Source organism: Panicum virgatum, chromosome 8N, assembly GCF_016808335.1.
Source record: "Panicum virgatum strain AP13 chromosome 8N, P.virgatum_v5, whole genome shotgun sequence".
Taxonomy (NCBI): domain Eukaryota; kingdom Viridiplantae; phylum Streptophyta; class Magnoliopsida; order Poales; family Poaceae; genus Panicum; species Panicum virgatum.
In genome coordinates, this window is record NC_053152.1 from 50,063,779 (window position 1) to 50,072,271 (window position 8,493).

The 8,493-nt window shown below is 48.2% G+C and overlaps 1 non-coding gene across 1 annotated transcript; it reads right to left on the reverse strand.

Annotated features, from left to right (window-relative positions):
* Nucleotides 1-4,433: 4,433 nt before the first annotated feature.
* On the reverse strand, nucleotides 4,434-4,540 carry LOC120686981. Its single transcript, XR_005680487.1, has one exon. It is a non-coding gene; the product is annotated as a small nucleolar RNA R71 (small nucleolar RNA).
* Between the last annotated feature and the right edge of the window lie 3,953 nt (nucleotides 4,541-8,493).

Consider the following 8,493-nt stretch of genomic DNA (forward strand, 5'->3'; position numbering starts at 1 on the left):
TACTAATGATCCTTGTTGCTAGTGGTTATGAAGCTTTTAGGTGTTTGATGACAAAGGGGGAGAAAATGTACCCTAAAAGCAAGCAAGTGATGCCATTAGCAAGGGGGAGGAATGCAAAATGCAATGCAAAAGGATGCATGGTGATAGGGGGAGGTACTTAGTCAATGTGGGGGAGAAGTGCAATTTGATGATCCCATGGACTAAGGTACAAATTTTTCATTGCTCATATAGTTCAAACCACACACAAGCCTTTGTTCTACAATTCTTTCTACAATTGGTATCAAGGGCTCTTTAAAATGAGCATTGAAATGTCATCCAAGCAAGCTAAGTAGTTTCTAACTTTTCAAATTGGTATCAACTTCATATTCTTGAAATTCATCTTGCTTGTTTTGGTTGTGTTGTCATCAATCACCAAAAAGGGGGAGATTGTAGCGAAAATGGCCTCTCATGCCATATTTCAATATAATGTTTTGGCGATTGATGACACACGCAACACTTGAACTAATGTGTTTGCTTAGATGATATACTCAGGCTTTTAGGTTCAAGTGATGACAAAGAGAAGAGAGGCGAAGCTAGGCCCGAAGGGCCGCCCCTACGGGGGTTCCGGTTGAACCGACGCCAAGCAAATTACACACGTCGGTGCATTGACTTGAGCACGTCTGGGAGTTTTAGTATCACCGGTTAAACCGACGTAAGGCAAAATGTACTCATCGGTGCAATGACAGAGATGGCCTGCGGGCTAGGGTTTGGCACCGGATGAACCGACGATAGGAAGTTTGAATACGTCGGTGCAATGGCAGAAGCAGACCAAGGAAAATGCATACATCGGATGAACCGATGATGCACCGGTTAATGGCGTCGGTGCAGTTGTCCAGAGAGTTTGTTTTTCAAGGATCAGAGGACAGTTGCACTCACCGGTTAAACCGACGCTAACATTACATACACCGGTCGATTGCGTCGGTTGATTGCCCGTACACGTAACGGCTAGTTTTCAGTGGGCAGTTTAGTATCACCGGTTAAACCGACGATGGCGATTTGGGGAGCATCGGATTAACCGGTGTTAAGCACATTTCTGGCAGCTTTTCTCCAACGGCTATATTTGCTTGTGCTGCCTATATATACCCCCAAGGCCGCACCATTTGAGTGTGCTGGAGTTCAAAGAAGTATACTAGAGCTAAAGATCATCTCCAACCACCATAGAGCTTCATTGTACATCATATATGCTTAAGCACACTTGTTAGAGTGCTTAGTGCTTGATTAGGGATTAGTTCTTGCGAGAGCTCCCTTGAGAGAAGTCTTGCTGCGGCAAGCAAACACTTGTACTCGTCGTGTGACCCTCCGACTTGGTGTGGAGTGGCAACGACACTTTGTGCGGGGAAGGAGGCCCCTACTTGGTGTTAAAGCTCCAAGATAGTGAAGACGGTGCCGTGGTGACGCTTCGAGATAGACGGTGGCGGTGACCTCGTCTTTGTGACTTGGTGTCACTTAGCCTTTGCTTGTCGGGAGCCTTGGAGGCGTGGCAAGACGGTGATCAAGCGAAGAGACTCGGTATCACACTTGTTCTTTGTGAGCAAGTGGCCGTGGACGTAGGGAGGGACTTTGGTGTCCTAACCGAACCACGTTAAATCGTGTGTCTTGGTGTCTTCACGGGAGTTTGCATATCCTCTCCCTTACCGCTTTACTTACCGCATTACGTTTCCGCATTTACTCTTTCTTGCTTACCTTTACTTTCCTAGTTAGTTTGATTAGGATTGACTATAGGTTGCAAGTCTTTTGGGGTAAGTAGAGGGTAGCATAGATAAACCTTAGTCATAACTAGCATGTGTAGGACGTGTTAGGTTTATCTTATGCAATTAGATTGAGCCCTAGGATAGAAAAGCGATTAGCGACCCTATTCACCCCCTCCCCCTCTAGGGTCGGACACCCCGGTGATCCTTACAGACGCGGCTGGCACCGAGACAACACTCACGGACTCTGTCAAGGGTGTTGTCATGATGACAATGGAGTCCGTCGAGGAGGGTCGAACAACCATCGAGGAGGTGACTGGCAGAGACTAGGAAGAGGGCTGCAGATGTCCTCAAAGAAACTGCGGCTGCTCAAGGAAGATAGCACGTGTTGACGGCCATTATCTCACATTTTGAGCGTCAACTTCTCGGAAATAAATTGAGTTTTGCACCATGTTCCATGCATATTTTATTTAATTCTAATAAGTTCCACAAGTTTTGGATGAGTTGTGCTTACAGGAATCTACTGTCCAAAGATGGTGGAAATCAGAGAAAATCCCGGCCGCCCGGCACATTCCGTGCTGACCGGCCTGACACCTCCACATACATGGGTCCAATACTTTCACTGGAGCAATGTGACACGTTCATGAGGTTCCAGAACAAGGCTAACATCTCATATCCTGTGAGTGGACCCGGAAGGCACAAGGTTCAAACCAAAGACCCACATGCCAGTGCCAAGAACGTCAAATGAGGGAAGCACCCAGTCCAGAGGCAATGTGGAGCGTTGATGTGCAATGTCGGCGAAACGGAGGGCCCAGGAGTGCCAGAGGCAGACCGCCCAGCCCAACCCAGGATGCCCGGCCTAAGATTCTGGTATCCGAGGAAACCACCCAACTTACCGACCTCCTGGAGTGATGAGAAGCCGTCCATGCGAAGTCGGGGGACAGGTGGCAGTAGGGCCAGGCCGCCCGGCCCCACAAGTCGGCCACTAGAGCTCCTCTTTCGCGTGAAGTTCAAGCCAAGTCAGGGGTAGCGTAATCTTGCAGCGGTTACCTGATTACCGACCTTGAGCAGCTATAAATAGGCCCCCATCCTCACTTGTACACACACACACACTCAAAAGGAGCAATTCTCTCTTCTCAAGTCTAGAGTAGGTTAGTAGTTGGGAGTTAGAGTCGAGTCGAGCTTGTCTCGGGGACCCGGAGTCATCATCGGAACTCGGTATAAGGTCTTGTATCTTTTCCTTTGACTATTTTAAGATAAGTAATCTTCTTCATTTACTTGAGTCAGCTTTACTTTCCGCAAGTATTTATCTTTCCAAGTACTAGTACTTGTCTGCGGGAGTAAGTTTTACCTCTAGTCCAGTTTAAGTTCTCTTCCTTGCTTGTCGGAGTTAGTCTTACGGGTTTTCTCGCCCGTACTAGTGTAACTCAAGTTAGTTCACTAGGTTGAGGAGGATTTCTCTTGAAGGCCTCAAAAGAAATCCTAGTACCGAGAGCAGACGTGGTGTCTGACTCAGTGCTAGCTAGAAAGTGTGTTCCACCCCACGGTACCGCAGTGGTAGGCGGCAAGTGGTGACAGCCTTGTCCGTCCCTCGTAGTCCTCCACGTTCGGGTGTTTTCATAGCAGTAAGTTGCCAAAAGTATGTTGGGCCCCTTCTCACCCCAGTCTGCGCCCTTCGCTTAGGCCGCCGAAGTAAGCTCCTAGTTCCGACATCAAGATAGAAGCTTAGATTAGTTCTAGAGAGGCTAGCTCAGTAGTTTAGAAGTGTTTCAGGAGTCCTTTCTCGCTCGTTGTCCTCCCAGCTGCTACCTCTCTAAGGTATAGAATCTCCTTTGTGTCACGCGGTCATAGACTGGCCATTTATCATACTCGTTATATGGCTTACCCCTACTGAATTAGTCAGTCGATAAACTCAGTAAAGGTTGTCACTACAATTTACGATACACTTTAGCATAGTGCTTCCCTAAGGATTCCATGATACCCTGGAATACTCCAAGGTGAAGTGCTACACTGGTGAATTCTATGCGCTTGCTAAATACCTATTCAGATTGAGCATAAGAGACACCGACAAGCATTTCTGGCGCTGTTGCCGGAGGAGCAATTGGCTAAAGTTATCGTATAATTGAGTGGAAAACCTTATTGTTTTATCACCGCTAGTTTTAGCGAGCTTACCATTGCTCTCTCTCTCGTTTATTCGATGCAGAGTAGTGCATGACCGGTTTTGATCTACCATCCAACTTCGATCCGAATCCTCAGAGAATTGGGCGAATTGTGAGACACCGTGTCGTCCCACCCCAGAAGAAACCCACTTGGAATCCTCATTTGTCAGTCTCAGCACCACCCATGGCCAAGACTCTCAGACAATACTCGGCCCCGTCCAGCAGCCACATCCCTACTGGACTGAACAATGACCAAGGCAATGATGGCTTTGAGCTCAAATTGGGACTGGTGAACATGGTTCAAACGAGTCCATTATGTGGCAAGGCATCAGAGGATGCCAACGCTCACCTTCAAAACTTCTTGGAAGTGAGCAGTACCATCAACCCCAGAGGTACCACGATGGATAACGTCCGTCTTCGACTGTTCCCGTTCTCCTTGCTAGGCAAGGCGAAGATGTGGTTTTACAGCAACAAAGCAGACTTCACCACATGGGAAGCTTGCTCCAATGCATTCCTGATGAAATATTTCCCGGTGGGCAAAACCAATGCCCTCCGAGGTAAGATCTCTGGATTTCAATAGCTCCTGGATGAAGCCATCCCGGAAGCTTGGGAGAGATTCTAGGAATACATCGTAGCATGCCCCCACCATGGCATGGAGGAATGGCTGATTATTCAGAGTTTCTTCAATGGCCTGAACACACCAGCCTAGAACCACATCGATGCAGCTACAGGAGGTTCCTTCCTTTCTCTCAGCGTCAATGCAGCGAAAGCGCTGGTAGTGAAGATTGCTTCCAACCAGAGTTGGAAAGGTGAAAGGCAGCAACAGCCCCGCAAGGGAATCCACCATATCGACAATATCAATATGCTTGCTGCCAAGATGGACCTTCTCATGAAGAGACTGGAGTCTCCGCACCAGGAGGCCAACCAAGTTATGGATTCTCGCATGACATGCGAGAGTTGTGGAGAAACTGGACACACGGGCAATTCTTGCCCGATCACTCAGGAGGAAGCTCACTTCGTTGGAGCGAACAACTCCAACAACTTTGGCTTCCGTCCTCAGCAGGGTTGGAATTCCAAACCCAACCTCCCCTTCGGTCAGCAGCAAGGTATGAATTTTAATAACAATTTTCAGCATACTTTAAAGGACCTAGTTTATGGCCAGAAACAAATCAATGATATCATTAGTTAGAAATTCCTTGCTAATGACAAAATTTTGGAATCTCTGGCCAGGCAACTAGAGGGCATAAATTCAGTTATTAAAAACTAGTTGAGCTTCAATAAAATGATAGAAACTCAGGTTGCTCAACTAGCCTCATCTTGTCCTAACAATAACTCGGGGAAACTTCCTGGACAACCAGAAGTTCCTCCCAAGGAAAGTGTTAGTGTGGTGACTACGCGGACAGGTAAGTCCATGCAAGAACCACCATACCCTAAAGATGCAGTATCTCGGCGGAAAGTCGTACCCGCCAGCAATACCTCTGCTGCAGACGAAGATCATGAGGAGGCAGAAGAATCCAACACAACTACTGCCCAGGAGGAAACCGTGGAACCCCCTAGAACTTCATGGGAGTTTCATGACACTACTGCCTTACCATTTGCGGAACGGATAAGGAAGCCGGTGGCTAACGAGCAATTCGGCAAGTTCGTCGAGGTAATAAGGAAGTTGTATGTCAATATACCGGTTCTTGACGCTATGCAGGTCCCAACCTACGCCAAGTACTTGGTAACAAGAGAAGCCTGCCCACCACTGAGGTCGTGCAACTTACAGAGGAGTGTAGCACAGCTATACTCGATCCTCTCCTGGAGAAGAAGAAAGATCCAGGATGCCCCACAATCACATGTTCAATCGGGAGTCAACATTTCTCACACGCTCTTTGCGATGTGGGAGCAAGTGTCAGCGTCATGCCTAAGGTAGTTTATGACAAACTAAATTATCATGAGCTTGCCCCTACTGCCATGTGCTTGCAGCTAGCGGACCAAATGGTCCGTTATCCCGCGGGAATTGCAGAGAACGTCCCGGTTAAAATCCGGAACTTCTTTATTCCCGTTGATTTCGTCGTCCTGGACATGGAAGTCGACGCCAAGATGCCCCTCATTTTGGGAAGGCCGTTCTTGAGTACTGCAAATGCACACATTGATGTTGGAGCTGGAGTGATCCAACTCAATATCAATGGGCAGACAGAGAGGTTCGCCTTCAGACCAAAGGTCGAATAGTGTTCCCAGGTCAAAACTTTCAACCGGAAGAAATCCGAGAAAGAGCGGGAGAAGCCATCAACACCCACAATCGAAATCCTTGCCGAGCTCTTGGAACGACTAAGAATCAACAGGGAGATCAGAGTGCATAACTACAGGAACGCAAGATGACGAATCCATCGCAGAGAATTTGAGGAATCGGAGGCGAAAGCGAGCAAAACAAAACCCGCCGCCAAGAAGGAATGTCGAAGAAAAGTGTCTTCGTCTGGAACTCCATCCGGCGACGACAACAGAACCCGAGGTATGGAGAGTCCTGCTCCTGATTCAAAACCCGAGCTATCGCCATGAGAACCATGGTACGTATCCATTCTTGCATTTGCATATAGGATAGTTTAAATTTTTCTTGCAGAATTTTTCTTTTCAAAGTCATGGCAAGTTTACAATTCTAAACCAAAATTTAAATTTTTGTTCTGCATCAAATTTTATTGCATTGCATAAAAAAAATTCAGCCAAAGTGTAGGCCGGCCGGCTCCACCTAGGCCTGCCGGCCCCACCTTGTCTCCTTTGGTCAGGGGGCAGCAGGAACTGAAGAACCTTGAGTGCATGCAAAGCAAGGAAAAAGGGGAAAGGCAGAATGAATGGTGCGGGATCGAGTGGCACTCATCACAGCCGGCTGGCCTGCCTCCACCACTCAAGTCCCATGTTCGCCCACTCAAGCACGATCACCAGCAGCTCTAGAGGTAGTAGACCGAGGCCGTGGCGCGCTTGCCGCCATGCCCAGGCCGGCCGGCCTGCCCCACGCCGCCCGGCCTGCCCCCTGCGCCTGGCTATAAAAGCCAACGAAGGTAAGTCACTCCCTGCACCCTCAGCTCGAGTACGCAGAAAACTCCCACGTGCTCGAGTTCTCTCTTCTCTCCTCTGAGTTTTCTTGCTTAATGAAGCTTTTAGAAGTTAATTAAGCCAAGTAACTCAAGTGCTAGCCCCACAAGAATAGTAGTAGTGCTGAGATTAGCTCAGCACTAATCAAATAAAATTAGTAGTAACTCTCTCCTAAAATGAAAACCACAAAAATATGTCCCGTTGAATAAACAAGCTCTGAATGAAGAACGATTGTGGTGGATTGATCCCCACAAGAACGACTAACCACTAACCCCTTCGATTATTTTTCCTGCATATTCTCTGTACAAATCTTTTGCAGGAGTCATGTCGGTCTGGGGGAACATCCGGAACAAGGTGAAGAAGCTCGGCTCATCATCCCGATCCCGGAGCTCGCGAGCATCATCAGGCTCCCGGGATGACATGTCGGTGGACTCTGTTCGCCGGCCGTCACGATCCCAGGAAGAAGAGGAGGAAGCCCCTGCCACTCCAGCAGTCCCGAATCCCCATCTCAAAATCAGGGTTCTGACCTCGGTCGATCAGATCATTGTCCGGACTGATTATGAGCGGGACATCCTCGAGTTGTTGAAGAAGCAGTCGTACGGCCACGCCAAGCGATTCGACACAGAATTCCTCATGATGACGGGACTCTGCCATGACATGAACCGCGCGTTCACGGCTGCGGGATGGTCGCACTTCACCGACATCACCAAACCAAGTTCGCACCTTCTCACCATGGAATTCTTATCTATGCTACATGTTGAAAGCGATCGGGTGCTCTAGCCTAAGAGGGGGAGGGGGTGAATTAGGCACTATTAAAAAACTTAACCTATGGCTCCAACTAGTTTGCACAAAACTTAAACTAGATCAAGCTATCTAGATGTGCAACTACAGTTCACCTTAGTGTGAAACCCTCATCCCAAAAGAGTTTTGCAACCTATAGCCAATCCTAGCAAGATACTACACTAAGAAAGTAAAGGCACACAAGTTGCAATATGAAATGCGGAAGCATAAGAAGAGGGATGAGAGGAAGCGAACTCTCGATACGAGGATATATCCCGTGGTTCGGATTGCCACAAAGGTGCCCGTATGTCCATATTGTTGAAGAACTCACGAAGAGTATCACTTCCCGGCAATCAAGTCTCTTCCGTGAACACAATCACGGTCACCTTGATCCCGATCTTCACTAAGGGAGATTTCCCACGAAGGAGGGGTCTCCGCCCCCCGTACAATGTTGTCGACGTCACTCCACACCAAGCCGGAGGGTCATTGTCGTGCCGGCGAGCCACCAATGCTCCAAGGAGGCCGGCACACCGAGATACAAGTTTGGTTCACTCTAGAACCACAGCACAAGGATCTAAACCTTGCTTGATCACTCACTCAAGAGCTAACCTAGCACTAACACTCACAAAGCTTGTGCTACGGACAAAGGATTTGATCTTTATGCTCTTGGATGGCTTGGAGGTGTTCTTGGGTGTGTGTCGGATGTCCAGCAACTCCAGCAAACTCAAAATGGCCAAGGGAGCACATATATATAG